The 16,832-nt window shown below is 36.2% G+C and overlaps 1 protein-coding gene across 1 annotated transcript in view; it reads left to right on the top strand.

Moving 5' to 3' along the window:
* The first annotated feature begins 6,213 nt into the window (after window positions 1-6,213).
* Window positions 6,214-16,832, top strand: part of LOC113240628 (solute carrier family 26 member 10) — a 118,025-nt gene continuing 107,406 nt past the window's right edge. The window contains exon 1 of the mRNA XM_026477968.1: window positions 6,214-6,332. The gene's annotated coding sequence lies outside the window, so the exon portion shown is untranslated. The remainder of the gene's footprint in view (window positions 6,333-16,832) is intronic.

Here is a 16,832-nt window from a genome sequence, read left to right as displayed (position 1 = left end):
TCTACTTTGCGTTCCGGAGAGACTTGCGCGTATACGCGGCGCCTTGCGTTTGTTTTGATTGTATTGTTGACGTGGACGTGCTGCTCTGTGATTGGCCAGTGGTGCAAACGTTCCCTGTTGCTTGCGTGGAAATATCAAGCTTGCTAGATATTACACTCACGCAACGCAAAGCAAGCGTCTGGCGCAGCGATTGAAAAACGCAAGTAAAAAACCTGTGAACCCGGCTAATAGCGTAGGATAGACCGCATGAAACTGGCGCGTCTTCATTTCGTACGCCTTTACACGCGCACGATTGTCGTCCCATCCATACACAGAGGCGCATTCATTTACTTTCATAATCCATACGTCGATGCATTGGTTTTTAACGGAAGGGTAAAAATTTGGCAACATGTTCATATGATCGATTCTTGGCAGTGAACGCGTGTCACCAGCAGATGGGTGGGCCGATAAACTGTCCTTCAAAGACCACAAAACATCAAGAAAGTTAAAGAGAGACTACGTGACCTGTCCTATTTTCCCGCGTCTACACGTCGCTCTGCTTCGTGGTCCCGAAGTCCACGAAGATAATATACACGTGATACTGTATTGCGCGTGATACAACAATGCACCACTCGCGATACAGTATCTGCGTAAAGCCCGCTTAAAACTTAACTGTCCGTCGGGCATTAACTAATTACTAAATCAATTAGCAACAGTGATAAGGTTTATTGCCATATACCGTTAGTTACCTTACCAGGTACTACAATGGAGGGTAGAATACATACACGGATATCTTATTGACGATCAGGAACGTTGGTCTGATTCATAAGAAACTTGTGTTTTGGACCGTAGATTCGTATTATATATTCTTAATGCAAACTAAAAGTAAATTAATTTGCTACTCCGCGAACCCAGTGAAAGTTAAATCGTGCAAAACAGCTGCGCTCGTGTTGAATATTTTTTCATGCAGCTAGTTATCCCACCCTCCCTCCGCATAAAATTAATAAAATAAATGACACAAGCGCAACTATAGTCACAAACTAGCACCAAAAATATACCCGACACGGGTTTCGCCTCTCCACGAGGCATCCTCAGGGGTAGTTGACTGCTCGACGCTCGGCTGAAGAGCGAGCTCGTTCAGAACGGTTGGTGTATTTATACATCGCTACTCCCAGTGTTGCTATTGTTGAAACCCGAAAATACCCGTATTAAAGGTGATGATGCAAAATTCAATTGTTCATTAATTAAACAACCCCTGTTGTTGTACCTAATTATTTCCATCTGTTGTAAGACACCCAGACGTAGTCCTTTTTCACAAAAGTGTAAGATTTCATAAGAATGGGAATCTGGTAAAATATGATTTGTTTCTAACAAATGTTTAGCGAAATTGGACCTGTCTGGATGCTTATGCCTAATCGAAGAAACATGCTCTTTATATCTAGTTATAAAGTTACGCCCTGTTTGACCTATATATACACTGTTACATATGTCACAGGTGAGCTTATAAACTCCCGACTTCTTACCACTTTCCACTCTTTCCTTGCCATTGTAAAGCCTAGAGAGCAAAGTGTTATTTGTCTTAAAAGCAACATTTATATCATTGGATTTCAAAATTTTATAAATCTTTTCTGACAAATGGCCAACATAAGTAATGCTTGCTTTATATTTATTAATAGGCTGTGAAGGAACCGCAGTATACAATATCTTGTTGACTATCCGCCTGTCTGTGAACTAAGCTATTAATTAACGTTTTACTGTAACCGTTAGAAAGTGCAATCAGATAAACAATATTTAACTCTAAATTATAATGTTTTTTAAAAAGAGGGACTGTCAGCAACCTATGTATTACACTATATAATCTCTGTACAGAGTACTAAAAAAACCGACCTCAAAAGTAAGTGGAATTACGTCTATTTGCTAAGTTTTATTGAAATATCCCCTAGTTCGCCACTGTACAGGACTTGACCGTGGAGATAATAAAAATCGGTTCTCACTACTCAAAGTATATTGAGAGAAAAACGCCTTGAATTGGAGAAATAGCAAAATCAACCATTAAAGTAATTGCTCCTAAATTAAAGTTAGGCGCTATTTATAAAAATGAATCTTCATGCGTGAACAGCCATCCTTCGAGGTGGATGCTTTTCTTCAAAATGAAATGGGACCAATATGGAAGTACCCCCTTTCCAACAAAAAAAGAATCATGAAAATCGATTCACAAATACCGGAGTTATCGCGTAACACACAGACGAATTGAGAACCTCCTCCTTTTTTGAAGTCGTTTAAAAAGCCATTTTATGTGTCAGGGGTGACAAGAAGAAGCCGGGATAACTGTATCTGTATGCGTAAGCTTATGGTAAATTTGAAAAACCTAAGAAATTGAGAGAGTTGTTTTGTTCTAATTCTTTTTTAAACTTAATTTTTGGGTGTGTGTTGTTAAGGTCGTTTACAAAATTGTCCAGCTGTCTCATACTACCCGTCCAACAAAATATCAAATCATCAACATACCTAAAGTAATATAGTATATATCTATTACCTGTAATGTATTGAGTTTCAAAATAATCCATAAATATGTCTGCCATTAAAGGACTGAGAGGCGAACCCATTGCCGGGCCATCACATTGCAAGTAATATTGTCCGTTAAATATGAAGTAGTTTTGTTTCATGCAAAGAGATGTCAATTCTATCAACTCATTAACTTCCTCTGGATGTAGTCGTCGCCTTTCTGAGTGATCTTTAGGAATATTTAAAGTGTCAGTGTAGGGAACATTAGTGAACAAGTTGTCTACATCCAGAGAAAGTAATTTTGAGTTACGTATTTTGTCTTTGATCCTTTGTATTAAATCTAAACTATTCTTTAAACAAAAACGCGGTTTGAAAAAAGATTTTTCCCGAATAATGAAAAATATCTAGCTTTTTTAGATAATTCGTAAGTTGGAGCACCTATATATGAGACAATTGGGCGGATAGGAATATTTTGTTTGTGAATTTTTGGGAGACCGTAAAGAATTGGTGATTGTGGATTTATTGGTATCCTATTGGATTTTTGGTAGTCTGTTTCAAAAACAAACAAAGAATTTTTAACAATGGTTTTAAGGTCTTTAAAAACTTTAATTTGAAACTAATGCCTTAGTATCTACATCGTTGCTATTACGAACAACTGCGACCTCAGAATCCACAGCCAAATTTTCTAATGATTTTTTATTAATTTTACGGCGTAAATTTAAATTTAAATCATTGTTTAATAATTTGATCTCGTCTTCCAAAAACTCAACATTTGTAAGATTTTTTACACGAGTGTGGAAGGTGTGACAGATTGTTGATTGCGAGTTAGTGTTATTGAAGAAAGAATTAGATCTAGATTCCGTAAGCCTACGCAATTTGTTAGACTGGGTAAGAAACATTTTATGAGCCGCCTGTGACGCGAAGAATCTCGCCTTTTGGTCTAGAATATCAAATACAATATTATGTAATTTAAAAGATAGCTCTGAATAAAGTATTTTAAGATGTAATTTTAAACCATCTCTAACGGTAAACCAATGGCGAGATTCCTCGTTAAGCCATATTTTTTGTGCCCTATCGATTGCGATCCTAGCTGCCTTACTAGTGTTGTTACTACGTAAATGTATATAATTAGGTACAACATTTAAATGTTTACATTGTTGATTAAACCAAACATTCTGAACGGTTACGCGATGTTGTTTTGTTAGTTTGATGTAAAAATGTGCCTGGTAGGCTAAGCATGCCGTCTCTAAGTAATTAATAGATTCAGGCGTTACTTTGCGGAAGTCCATGTTAATAAAAATGGAAGTAAATTAATATGCTACTCCGCGAACCTAGTGAAGGTTAAATCGTGCAAAATAGCTGCGCTTGTGTTGAATATTTTTTCATGCTGTTAATTATCCCACCCTCGCTCCGCATGAAATTAATATTTTTTTTTTTTTTTTTTTTTTATACCTGACAGGCAAATGACTCCACTCCACCTGATGTTAAGTGGAAAGTGGTATCCAAACGCGAAGGAACCTAGTGCAGCGATGGAATCCTCACTGCACTAGCCGCCTCCACCCTGCCTGCCTACAATATGCCTCTTCACGCCTCGTTTGAAGGACCCCATATCATAAGAGGGAGGGAAGACATGTGCCGGGAGTTCCATTTGTCAACCGTGCGGCAGAGAAAGGAGCCACCGAACCTTTTAGTACGCGATGGAATGCGGCAGGTAGTGAAACGGTGACTACGAAGGCCAGCACGCGTGCTTCTGAGCAGGAACGGGGAAGGGGGGATGAGGTTGAACAGCTCCTCAGAGCACTCACCATGGTACATGCGGTAAAAGGCGCTAAGCGATGCAACATCTCTACGCAGTTGCAGACGTTCAAGCAGAAGTTCATAATAAAATAAATAACACAAGCGCAATTATAGTCATAAACCATCACCAAAAATATACCCGACACGTGTTTCGCCGGTCCACGAAGCACCCTCAGGGGCTGTTGTTTTTTTATATATACTGAAGAAAATATGAAACATATACATTACTCTTCGAACCATGGAATATATAACCAGAAATAGAGACGAAATGTCATTTAATTTGTTTGAAAATCATTCTGCCACATCATTACATCGATGTTTAAAACAATCCATGCTCACTTTTTACAATTTACAAAAGAGAGAAAAAAATATCCAAAAAATTTTATATGGCACAAGAAGCGTGAGATTCTGAAATTTACCAGTAGGTGTCTCTGTAATCGTTATAGTCATGTAAGGTTTTAACAAATACTGCTCAAATTTTTGCGCACATTACAAACTGAAAAACTGTACTCTGTGAAATAATAAGGATGCGGTTTTAAAGTGAGACGACGATGTAATTATTGGCACCATATAATAATGTTATAAGATGCTGCAATACGAATTACGGTACCTACTAACTAGAACAATTTAATAATACATAACGACTGTATAACAAAATATTACCAAATAACAAAACAAAAAATGCAAAGATTGGCACTACAATTTCAGTTATTGTCATTCAATAATCCTCAAAATTGACTATACAACGTAAAAGTGCACATTTGACCTCCATCTCACCTGAAGCAAACTGACTTTGTGATCTATAATGGAGCCTTGAAAAGGTTCAAGTTACAACACGTTCGGGGAATAAGTCTGCAGGCAGGGAATTCCACCCCATAACCGTTCGCCATATAAATGTGCAAGCGTAACGCTTCGGGCGGATCCTCGGAATAGCCACAACATAAGGATGAAACTCTAGCTTACGTCTATTATGTGGAATACCGATAAGTAGGCAACTTTACTTTAGTGTTCAAGGTTTAAATACAATAAGATCATTTAAATTTGGCGAAGTTACAGGCGCATGGAACTTGTCAACTTGTCGCAGGGTGACGGGCGCAGTAGCAAAGCCCGTCAGATCTTTGTGATCACGACTTGATCGTTCCGTCTCTTGGTTATAAAATAAAAGGTCAAGGAGCTGGATATGAATCCTGAGGAATGGAAGGGACGTTACCGCACTAATGCACATTAGTGCTTCGGGGCAGAAATAGGTAAGGTGGCAGTACTTCCTTGGACCACTTCTCTTTCACAAGCAACTCTACTGCTACTTAAAACCTCTTTAAAGCTGCTCATCTTGATCTTCTTTTTTGTTCTCTATACGCCATTCTTGGTCTTCATCTCTTTCTTTTCCTTTTTATCTTCCCCTCAAGTATCACTCTCACAAATTACTTAGTGATTACGCAACAAAATGTCCAAACCTTTTCACTCTTCTATTCTCTATGGTATTCAAAATATTTCTTTCTTCCTTAACCCTTTTCAAAACTTAGTTACCTACTTACCCTATTCAGTTAGTTTTTCTCATTTTTTAATCGTGTAACATTCAAAATCCTATTATGAATAGAAACACTGAAATTTTAAGTTCTTAATAATCGAATGGAAGCGAATTTCTGTAACGATCTTCGCGGAATTCTCGCACATGCTCGAGAATTCTCGCGCATTCCGCAGACAATTTTGTTTTGTATGTAGTTTGTAATTTTCACGATTAACCATAAATTAATTATGATATGTACAATGCCGTTACAAAAATTCGCTTCTATTCCATAAATTGAACCTTAGGCTAATCGTATTAAAACCTGTGGTTAAACTCACAATGTTACTAAAACTAGTAGATCGCTTATACCTCGAACAAGCAAAAACAGTATTGTGTCGCGCGCGCACGGCGTAGCTAGTCCAACCGCAACTCCCGCGCAGCTGTGCCACAATAATTCCTCGGAAAAAGTTTTGGAATTGTGCGTGATAATTCAAAGACATTCCTAGTGAAGATTTCTCAGTGAAAAAACCCCTGGATTTGTATATAGGTAAGTTTGTTATAGTTTGTCGTGAAAATATAATGTAAATTGATAATGGTTTTAATCGGTGTTTATTTTTAACCACTTCAGAAAAAGGAGGAGGTTCCCTCTACTGCTGTTTTATTTATTTTATATATGATATGCGATTACGCTGAAATTTATGAACCAATTTCGATGATTCTTTTTTGTTGGATAGGGGTGTCAGTAGATGTCAGTTTCTTCTCATTTACATGGGACCACCATTCAAATTTGATGAAAATATTCCAGCTCTAAAGATGGTAAATTTAGCGATGAATTCGGTTTATTGCATTGCACCCATTTCCCGTGAACCGATTTCAATAAAACTCGACAAATAAACTTTTGTTTTTTTTAAACGTTATAATTATTTATGGTGAAACTTCTAAAATTCAAGAAAAACTACAGAATTTAGAATTTTCTCAAACATTTAAAAGAATTCCTTCAATTCACTTACTTCCCGGTAACATATTTCAATAAAACTTAAATACATACAATTCCACGAACTTTTTTTTAAACTATAACTTTTATACGTAATAAACAAACTTTTTTTTTAAATAACCAACTTCAAAAACCACAAAATAGAGATTTAATCCAAACGACAACAATTGCATTTCGCTTTGTACACTATTATAATAACTTGTTGGTAACAGTAGAGCTCCTTGTCAAAGACTCCTTGTGAAGTTCGTTCAAGGTAGCACTGCCACCTTACCTTATTAATGCCGCCAAGCAGTTGGGGGGAGTGGGGTGAATACGGACGCGGGGTAATTTCAGACGCAATCATTTCTAGAAGCCTAGTTCCTCCTGCGCACCGCTATGGTGATCTTTCGATCACATCCACCATCGTTAGTGAATGGAAAGTTGTCAAAGAGAGAGGCCGCGCACGCGTTTCAAAATAAGTGCTAAAGACGTTTTTCATGTGTTTTGATGTAATTTTACTTTATTTTTAGTGCCGTGTATACGCTGTTATGTGAGAATTAATGAAATGTTACGTTTGTCATAAATATTTATAAGATACATCTTCGAAACTGTAAGAATATGAAAATCGTACATGCTAGCATAACATTAGAAATATTATGCAATTAAATAAATTACGATTGGGGCAATTACAGACTTGGGACTTGGGGCAAATCCAGACGTCCGTAATAACCCCAATTAAAGTTTTAAATACATTAATCTAACGATCACTTTCCGCATTTACCCAACATACACCGGGTAATTACGGACAGAAAGCCTTTAGTTTTTCTTTTAAATTGTATATTTGTTAATTATTTAAAGATAAAAGATTATAGTAATTTTGTAAGGTTTAATTATTATAAAAAATATAACTACTGATTAACGCTGATAATATGATTTTTATTTCGATATTCGCTTAGGTGTCCGCAATTCCCCCTCTCTCCCCTAGTGTCAACATTATCGTGTTCCGGTTTTGAAGGATGCTGGGGAAATTACAGGCAAATGGGACTTGTCAACTTATGTCTCAGGGTGACGGGCGCGGTGGTAGTGCCCCTCAGATCTTTGCAACCTAAAGCTCTGAGTGGCACTGTAACTGTTATGGACAGGCGTGTAGCTTACCATCAGGCGCACGACTTGTTCGTCCCGTCACTAGATATTATAAAAAAAAAACTTATTAACCAATCTATCTACCGGCCGTTCACACATTCGGCGTTCTCAGCCTAATTACCGTAGCCATTTCGGCGTCCTCAGCCTTATTACCGTAGCCATTGTTTTTTCTCCCTTATTGTACCTAATAACATTGAAGTTGAACTACTTTAAGGTTAACTGTCAATATGTCTTAATGGCATTGGAATAGACAAAGTAGTTTACGAGTTATTAAGAAACAAACATTTTATAGAAACGGTAATTAGATCTAATTACCGTAGCAGGGATAAAGCTAACATTTTAAAAACGGCATTTGTATCAGTAGAAATAAAACAAATGTAGCAAAATATACAAATAATAATTCAGCTGTGTCAGAAATAGTCGGTTTTTGTTCAAATTGTTTGAACATTCTAATTACCGTAGCGGTGGATTTAATTGCCGTTTCCATAAAATATTTATTTCTTAATAATTCAAAAATCTACTTTGTCTATTCTAATGCCATTTAGCCTTATTGATAATTAAACTTAAAGTTGTTCATAATTCAATGTTATTGGGTATAATCAAGCGAGAAAAAACAATGGCTACGGTAATTAGGCTGAGGACGCCGAATGTGTAAGAATGGCCGCTACATTTAATTATTATAGTAAAATATTATTATTGGTATTTGCTACCTAAGTGAAGTTTTATTTTACCACTAAAAAAATATTGGCACTCAAATATTTACAATATCAAATTAGGAAATGAAACTATTTTTCCGGATTTAAATCGCGTATATTTGTTTTTTTCAAACAAACCGACGTTTCGGGCCCTTTACAGGTCCCATGGTCACGATTGACTGAGGTGGTACAGTCTTCAACCAGTTATGTCTAATATTTTTTCACTATAGTTACAATAGTTATTAATTAAATACCTTATTTTTAATTTTACAAAGAAAACATTCCAATTGACGCTACATTAAGTTTTACAAATTATTTTATTGAATGAATTTTTATTTTGTTTAATTTATTATTAATTATTAATAGAAATTAGAATAAACTAAAACATATTAATTAGTACTACAGTCTTTTAATTTCAATGGCCTCTCGCAGCATCCTGGGTAGATAACGGGCTTCTTTTGCAAGGACCTGGAGTTTGTCAAACTTCATTGAATGTGTAGGTTTATCCATGACATGCTCGCAGACTGCAGACTTGTTTACGCGACTGTGATCGACATTAGCTATATGTTTTCGATTTAAATCCGGAAAAATAGTTTCATTTCCTATGTGTAACAATCGCGAAAACCTAAGAACTCGATAATATCAAATTAGTTATTTTTGGAGTCGATGCCAGTCGAGGAAATAAAACAAATCTTTAATGGATTCTAATGCTATGCAGTAAATTGCCATGGCCGGTACCGACTCCAAAACTAACTAATTAGATATTGTAAATATTTAAGTACCAATATAATATATGGCCTCATTTGTGACACGTAATGAAACATATGACAAAAACATATTTAGAGGATTGAGGTATTTGCGTGATTGTTCATATTATTGAAACATCTGGTGTTTTTCTGGACGTTCATTTGAGAGTCGCGTACAATTACAGCAATATTGTTCATTATATTAAATACATTATGAACGTTATTGACCAACTTCAACAAAGGAGGAGGTACTCAATTCGTCTGAATCTTATTTTTGTGTGTATGTTACGTAATTACTGCGATAATTGTAACCGATTTCTAAATACCGAGCTATGGCTTTAATTTTTTGTAAAAACAAAAAACACATTAACTAAAACCTTTTTAAACACAACGTTTATTAGCACACAAGATACTAGTTCACTTTATTTCACTGGTTAATTTAATCTACACATAAAATAACTATTGTTTTAAAGTAATTTAACTACTTTTTATGCCGCCCGTTTCGATACGAAAGTTTGTTATTAAACACACTCGTTTTTTTTTTAATTTATTAAGGCTTTGGCAAAGCCATCAGCCTAAACATGAAGTTTAATTATGTGTCTGTAAATATGGCCGCCACAAAGTGGATAGGCAATTTGAGGCGGCGTGCTTAGATTGACTCGGGATTCCTTAAAGTTTTAGTTCGAGATTCGTATAATTTCGCGTTTTAATCTTCGATTAAGGCACAATAGCACTATCCTATTCCACTTTAAACTAGATTTCACAAAATAATTGAAAGTCAAAATAAAAACGACACTTTTCCCTCCAAAAGGTCCAGACCGAATCATTAAACACACTCGTGAATGTTAAGTGTTGCTATTTTCATAACCTACAAATTATCATGAATTTCTTTACGTAGCACTATTAAAAGGAAACACCCAAAACAGATATAGATACATAAGTAACACTGTTTATCGTTAAGATTTACAAAATATAAATTAACCATTTGTAATAATTTGTTATCACAACATTTTTGTCACATTATTTTAAGAATATTTTACAACTGGCAACGATTATGACATTAAAACAAATCAGTTTTAAAAAAACTGTAATTGGTTGGAATAAGCTATTCGCTATTCGATTATAACCAGATTTATTCCGACTTGTCGGCCGCCATTTCTTTATTTTAATGGGAGCACGTATATTTCATGAATGAAAAGAAGCCGCAGACCGTATCTCGCGTTGATTGGTTGAGATATATCGGGACAGGTTATCACGCATTTATTAATGAATATTTTGAATATAAGTTTTTAAGAGTTCGGGTAAGCCCGCTGTCTAGTACCTACAATCTTTTGGTAATAAGACGGTGGGAATCGAGTTATACGGACTCCTCGCCACTGCTATCGAGAGACTGAAATATATTTAATAACTAAAGTAACGAATAGCTCAGGTATTTAAGTAAAATTTTTTATTGACATGTTTCGAACCAGTCCGTGGTCCTTAATCACGAGATTCCGCAGCGGGCGGTGACTCGACGAAACTTGGCATACGTGAGTTATCTGTTAGTTTAATTAATATGCCTCTTTTCTTTAAAAAAAAAGGGTGAAGGGTTTGAAACGAGTTTCATATTTGAAGAAAATATTGTGCCTCTAGCGCACTATGTCCGACCATGTAGTAGACCTCCAGATGTGAATCTGGAGGTCTACTACAAAGACTTGTAGGTTTCATTACACCGATTTTTTTTATAATAAACGAGGTATTGCAACTAAAAACAAACGCACGAAACTTAGAGATTGTTTAGAACCCTCGACCCCTCAAGAGAGAGGAAACCATTCCCCCACTAGGCTACAACGCTCTTTATTATTATTATTTATAAAATATAAGTGCGTATTTGACCTCCATTTTACCTGATGGAAAGTGACGATGTGGTCGACGATGGAGCATGCACATTAAAATAATGCCTATTCACTCTCGACTTGAAAAGGTCCAAGTTATAACGTTCGGGGAACGAATCCGGGGGCAGGGAATTCCACCCCATAGCCATTCGCCATATAAATGTGGAAGCTTTGTGCAAATTCTTAAAATATCCACAACAAAGGGGTGGAACCCTAGCCTACGTCTAGACCCCAGTGATGGAAAGGTAAAGGCGGAATTAAATCGTCCAATTCCAACGCACACTCTCCGTGATATATCCTGTAGAATACCGATAAGTAGGCATCTTTACGGTGGTGCTCAAGGCTCTACAGCTTCGCCTCTAATAAATGCAAGTCGCCTATAAGCCTCTTGACACGCTTGTCAAGTGAATCCAAGGTGACCAGTTGGTATTTAGCAAAACCATCCCAAAAGTGACAGCAGTAGTCCATACATGAAGGGATTTCAGTTTGGTACAACCGATTATTATTACAATCGTTAGTGATACGTCTTTAGAAAAACCAGAAATTATTAAACATTAAACAAAACGTATTATATAACGAGCTTTTATGATTCGTTGTAATAGCGATGCCTAATGCAAGAGCAAAACGAAACTAAGCCCAGTCTTGATCTTGGTCACGCCTCAGTGCACCTGGTCTTAGTATCGATCTTGCTGCTCGAGTCTCGTAAGTCTTGCAACATCAAGTATATAACCAGAAATAGAGACGAAATGTCATTTAATTTTTTTGAAAACTATTCTGCCATATCATTACGGTGACAACTGCGCTCCGATTGCCGTGTACGAATTTGGAAACAATTGACGGGTGTCGTCAAATGTTTCACTTCAAATCGACCAGTTTAACTTGAGATTTGCTATAATGGACGAAAATTGAAAAATTAAGTAATTTAATTACTGATGAAATGTGATTCCGTTTGTTTTGTAATTAGATATTTTGCTATATTTCGCACACCACTAATGGAACAACCACCCATTGCTAGAGATATTATCTTTATTACAATAAATACAGAATATTTTTGGTTTATACGGAGACGTACACACAGGTCTGTTGTTGGCGCTGTATTATTTCAGCTTTCTAATTTGTGATTTCAAACGAGAGTTGATATTTAAAAGTGATGTGAGGCCAATTTTCCTGATGAATTGGCAGGGATGGATGGCCCTTATTTCGAGTCTATTTCTGGTTATATACTAGGATATGAAAGCATTGGAAATGAAAGCGAACTTTAATCACGTTTTTTTTTTCAAACATTTTATGGTACATTTTAGGCACAGGGGTCATAATCATGGTTGTACAATCGCGAATAGCAAAAAACTAATAATTACTTCTAATACTACTTATCAAAATATCACTATTCTATTGCTGGCAACGAGGGTTCGTTCGGATTTTAAAACAAAGCAAGAACAAGCTCCATTTTAGTACATAATTGATATAGGTATAGTAAAGTCCAACCAAATGACAGAAATTATCTTTATCAAGTATTTCTAAAAATTTTACTATCATATTGGTTGGTTATGTACGCTAAACCTGCACTTAAAGAAATAATACTAGTTAGCGTATGTTATTAATACAAGATATGACCTGCCTGTGTTATGTTGTTTTGATAATTCGCTAACTTGACTAGTATACTTTTGGTTCTTTGCTACACTATTATCACAGATATACGTCATTATCTTATGTGAGTGAAAAACAACCTACTTCAAAATGTAATCATCGACACAATAACTTATAACAACCAACCAACTTTGTTATTAAAAGAAACCGTAGTTTTGTTATCGATAGTTACCTATGGAATGTCTCTTAGTGGCAGTAGAGATTCTTGTGAAAGAGTCCGGCCAGATAGTACTGCCGCCTTACCTATTTCTGCCGCCAAGCAGTAGTATGAGCGTTACTGCCTTTCGGTTGTGAAGGGTGCTGGAGAAATTACACGCTCACGGAACGCGACATCTTTGCGATTTAAAGCTCTGAATGGCTTGTCCAACTCGTCGCTTGATATCTTAAAAATATCAATGTCGATATTGATTTGAAAACAAATGCATCAATATCTAACGTCCATGTCTGAGTTTGATGTAACTGCAAAACACTAGAGTCTCGCAGACTCGGTCTTCTCGCTTGCAGGGTCGGTCACAGTCTTGGTCTTACTACCATCTTGGTTTTTCAAAAGTGCAAGAACAAGACCGAGGCCGATTTTGAGCAACTCTATTATAGTAATAATGTCTGACCTTTGACTTCGGACAGTTCTTTAGTTCTCATTATAATAATGTGACAAACAATAACACCTGGCAGAGCAACGGGATTACCTCCAGGAGAACCACCCTTACTATTTTATGATGTCTTGAAGGCTTGGAAGATTTCAGTAGCTACTGCTACTCTACTGAGTTCCATATGAGACAGTTCGTCTTGGGAAGTACAGCCACCTTACCTATTTCTGCCTCCAACCAGTAATGTAAGCAATAGTGCGTTCCAGTTTCAATGGTAAGGGTGCTGGTGAAATTACAGGCACATGGTACTTGTCACTTTATGTCTCATGGTGACGGGCGCAGTGGCAGTACCCCAAAGATCTTTACGATTTAAAGCTCAGAGTGGCACTGCAGCTGTTTTGGAAAATGCTGTATGTCATTAGACTGTGAAAGTAGCTGAAGTAAACCAATCTAGCGGTTTCGACGTCTGAAAGCTTCCTTATTTCTTTAATCGCGTACACTGCAGAGCCGAGCCGTTTTGATAACTTACTTATATGGGGATCCCATTGCAATTCAGCATCTAACGTCATACCTAGAATTACAACTGTATCCACAAGATTCAATTTTTCGTTTCAAACTACAATGTTTGTAACCGTCTCTCTAACATTGGGTAATGTAAATTTCCACAGTTTGTTTTTTTCTCATTAAGGAGTAGGTTATTAACAGCAAACCAATCAACTACTTTAGATATTGCATTGTACTTAGGAGCAGTACCTAAAGTTCCTTGTAAAATAGTTCGTCCAGGGAAATACTGCCACCTTATCTATTTCTGCCGCCAAGCAGTAATGTCAGCATTACTGCGTATCGGTTTTGAAGGGTAAGAGTGCTGGTGAAGTAAAGGCACATGGTATATGGACAGGCGTGTCGCTTAGCACTAGGCGAACGACTTGTTCGTCACGTCACTTGTTATTATAAAAAAATAAATATTAAAAGTACAATTATCAAAATGCTTTCGTAAAATATCAAAGTCCAGAGGTAGAAATGTCCATGTCTTACGTACCTGGCAAAATTATTAAAGTAAACCTCAAAGAAGTGAACTTGATTATAAACAAAATAGTAAGGAATTTTTTGTTATCATTGCTGAAATATTGTTCCCATTGTTTGAAGGCAGGTGTAATTTCTAAAAACATATTCTTTACGGTAACGTAAATCTTATAAATCCACTTTAGTAAGTATTTCTCACGATAAACCTATGATAATAGTATTGTTTATCAACCTGAAATGAGACCTGAGAAACATAGACAACAGTGGCGAAAAAATTGGCGTGAAAATTGTCCCGCGGCAAAACTAAAACCACTTGCCCTAACAAGTGGCGTCTTGGCGACAATTAAACACAACACTTATTAGCACACTAGATAATAATACACTTTATTTCCCTGGGTAAAATTAACCACTTGGTGGGACTTGGTGGGAATCGAGTTATATGGACGCCTCGCCATTGATAGACAATCTAAGAAACAACTTATAAGCAAAGATGGTTCTTTATTCCTGATGATTCTTTGTGCCTAAGCACATAGATATACGATTGCTTCCGTGGCCGAACGGTTGCCGTGCTAGACTGCAACACAGAAGTCCTGGATTAAATTCTCAGCGTCAGGAGAAATATTTATATGACCTACATTTATTTCTTTCGTGAGTTTTGGTGTTATTTGTGGTTGTCTATGTGTGTGTCCATGGCATCCGCGTTACAGGATTTCGCTCGTGCGGGGATATGTGTGAAAATAAAAACATATAACAACATATATTTAAACACCATCCAGCGAAAAAAATAACAATTGTTTTGTACAACAGTTTTCGACACACAAAACAAAACATACAAAGCAAATATTCATTTATTTATTACAATATAACAATAGCATTATGAGCTAGCTCTGAAATTCAGACCGGAAAACGATGGAGCCAATAACAAGTGGTGATGGTGTGGTTGTTGGAGGTTTTTTCGCTGCTGTGAATTAATTTTAAATCTCATTTTTCTATTTAAGAGGCCTTTAGATAAACTAGTTTCTTTTATAATTCACGCTAAATAAAACTTCAAAAGATATTTCTAAGCGTAGAACATAATGTGGCTCACATTCCATATGAAATTTGTCGGGAATTTTTCCGGAAAAATTTCCACCGTTTGAAATTTTTACAGTAGTTGCGTCGTTCCTCGCTGGTGAGAAGTTTACATTGCCGGGAAATGTAGGAGTCAAGAAAAAGTACGAGTGTTACCGCATAATTGTTAGCCAGAAGTTGAAGCAAAATCATTGAAATTATTATTTAATTAACGAAAACATGTTTGAAGTTTTCAACTGGTGCCGTTCATGATGGAGTAAGCAAGGACAGAATTTATACAATCACATGGACATTATGCGCGTAAAGGAAAAATGTACCTACTTACAACGAAAACAATAGAATTATTATATCAACTATTTACAAATGAACATGAATTACAAGATTGTAGCGAGAAAAACAATAGAACATTCTCAAATTGATGTTCAAAATTAGAATTAATTGTGGTACATAATTTTCATCCATCGAGTTTTTTTTTTCATTTATTAAGTATTTAAAATATGTTCTTAATTATAACTTAGTCATGTTTGCAGATAATGCGTAGTTTAATGACCTAATTCAGATCACCAAAAAGGAATAGGATCCAGCTTGTTATTAAGGCTCGGATTCGACAATTTTTTATATTAGGTTATAGATACCCTGGGACTGTTGGTGCCATTGTTTGGTTTCACTAGTGGGTCCAGCAGGATGTTCCAGTACTTACGTTCCCATTCATATGATGGAGTCAACGATCATAGACAATTTTTGGATAACTTGATTAAGTGAATAATAGTATATTATTGCAGAGGCCAGGAAGGGATTACCGGATAATTATGAGTTACAAGGCCTAGCTGGCGGCCTTGACACGAGTCAGGCAATCCCCGTTCCTGCCGAACTATACATATAGAGTTTTTCTCAATCAATGCAAGGAAATGATACAAATAAGTACGCAAAATTTAATTATTAGAACGCAGTAAGCGAATACATTGTGCATAAGTCGTATAGTAAATTTTTCAACCGAAGGACAGGATAGTGCGTCTAATTGGCCTTACTGAAGATCAGGATCATAAATTGTAATTTTTCTTCGATTGTTTAATTTTCACGGGAAATCTTTGTGTCTTTACGATGGCCATTTTGACTCTAGTGCATCTCTAATGCGTAATTTTGTTTTAATAGTTTTTTAACCACATACGACTTGGCTGTGTGGAATTTTTCTTTAGTCACTTCGATGTTGTACGTAATATGGTAAAAAATAGAGGTAATTTGCGTGTTCTTTGTTCAAAAGAAAAGCAAACTTTACCGAACATATTTG

This window comes from Hyposmocoma kahamanoa, unplaced genomic scaffold (genome assembly GCF_003589595.1).
Source record: "Hyposmocoma kahamanoa isolate Upper Pololo Valley unplaced genomic scaffold, ASM358959v1 160, whole genome shotgun sequence".
Classification (NCBI taxonomy): Eukaryota; Metazoa; Arthropoda; class Insecta; order Lepidoptera; family Cosmopterigidae; genus Hyposmocoma; species Hyposmocoma kahamanoa.
This window is presented reverse-complemented; position numbering and strand designations above follow the sequence as displayed.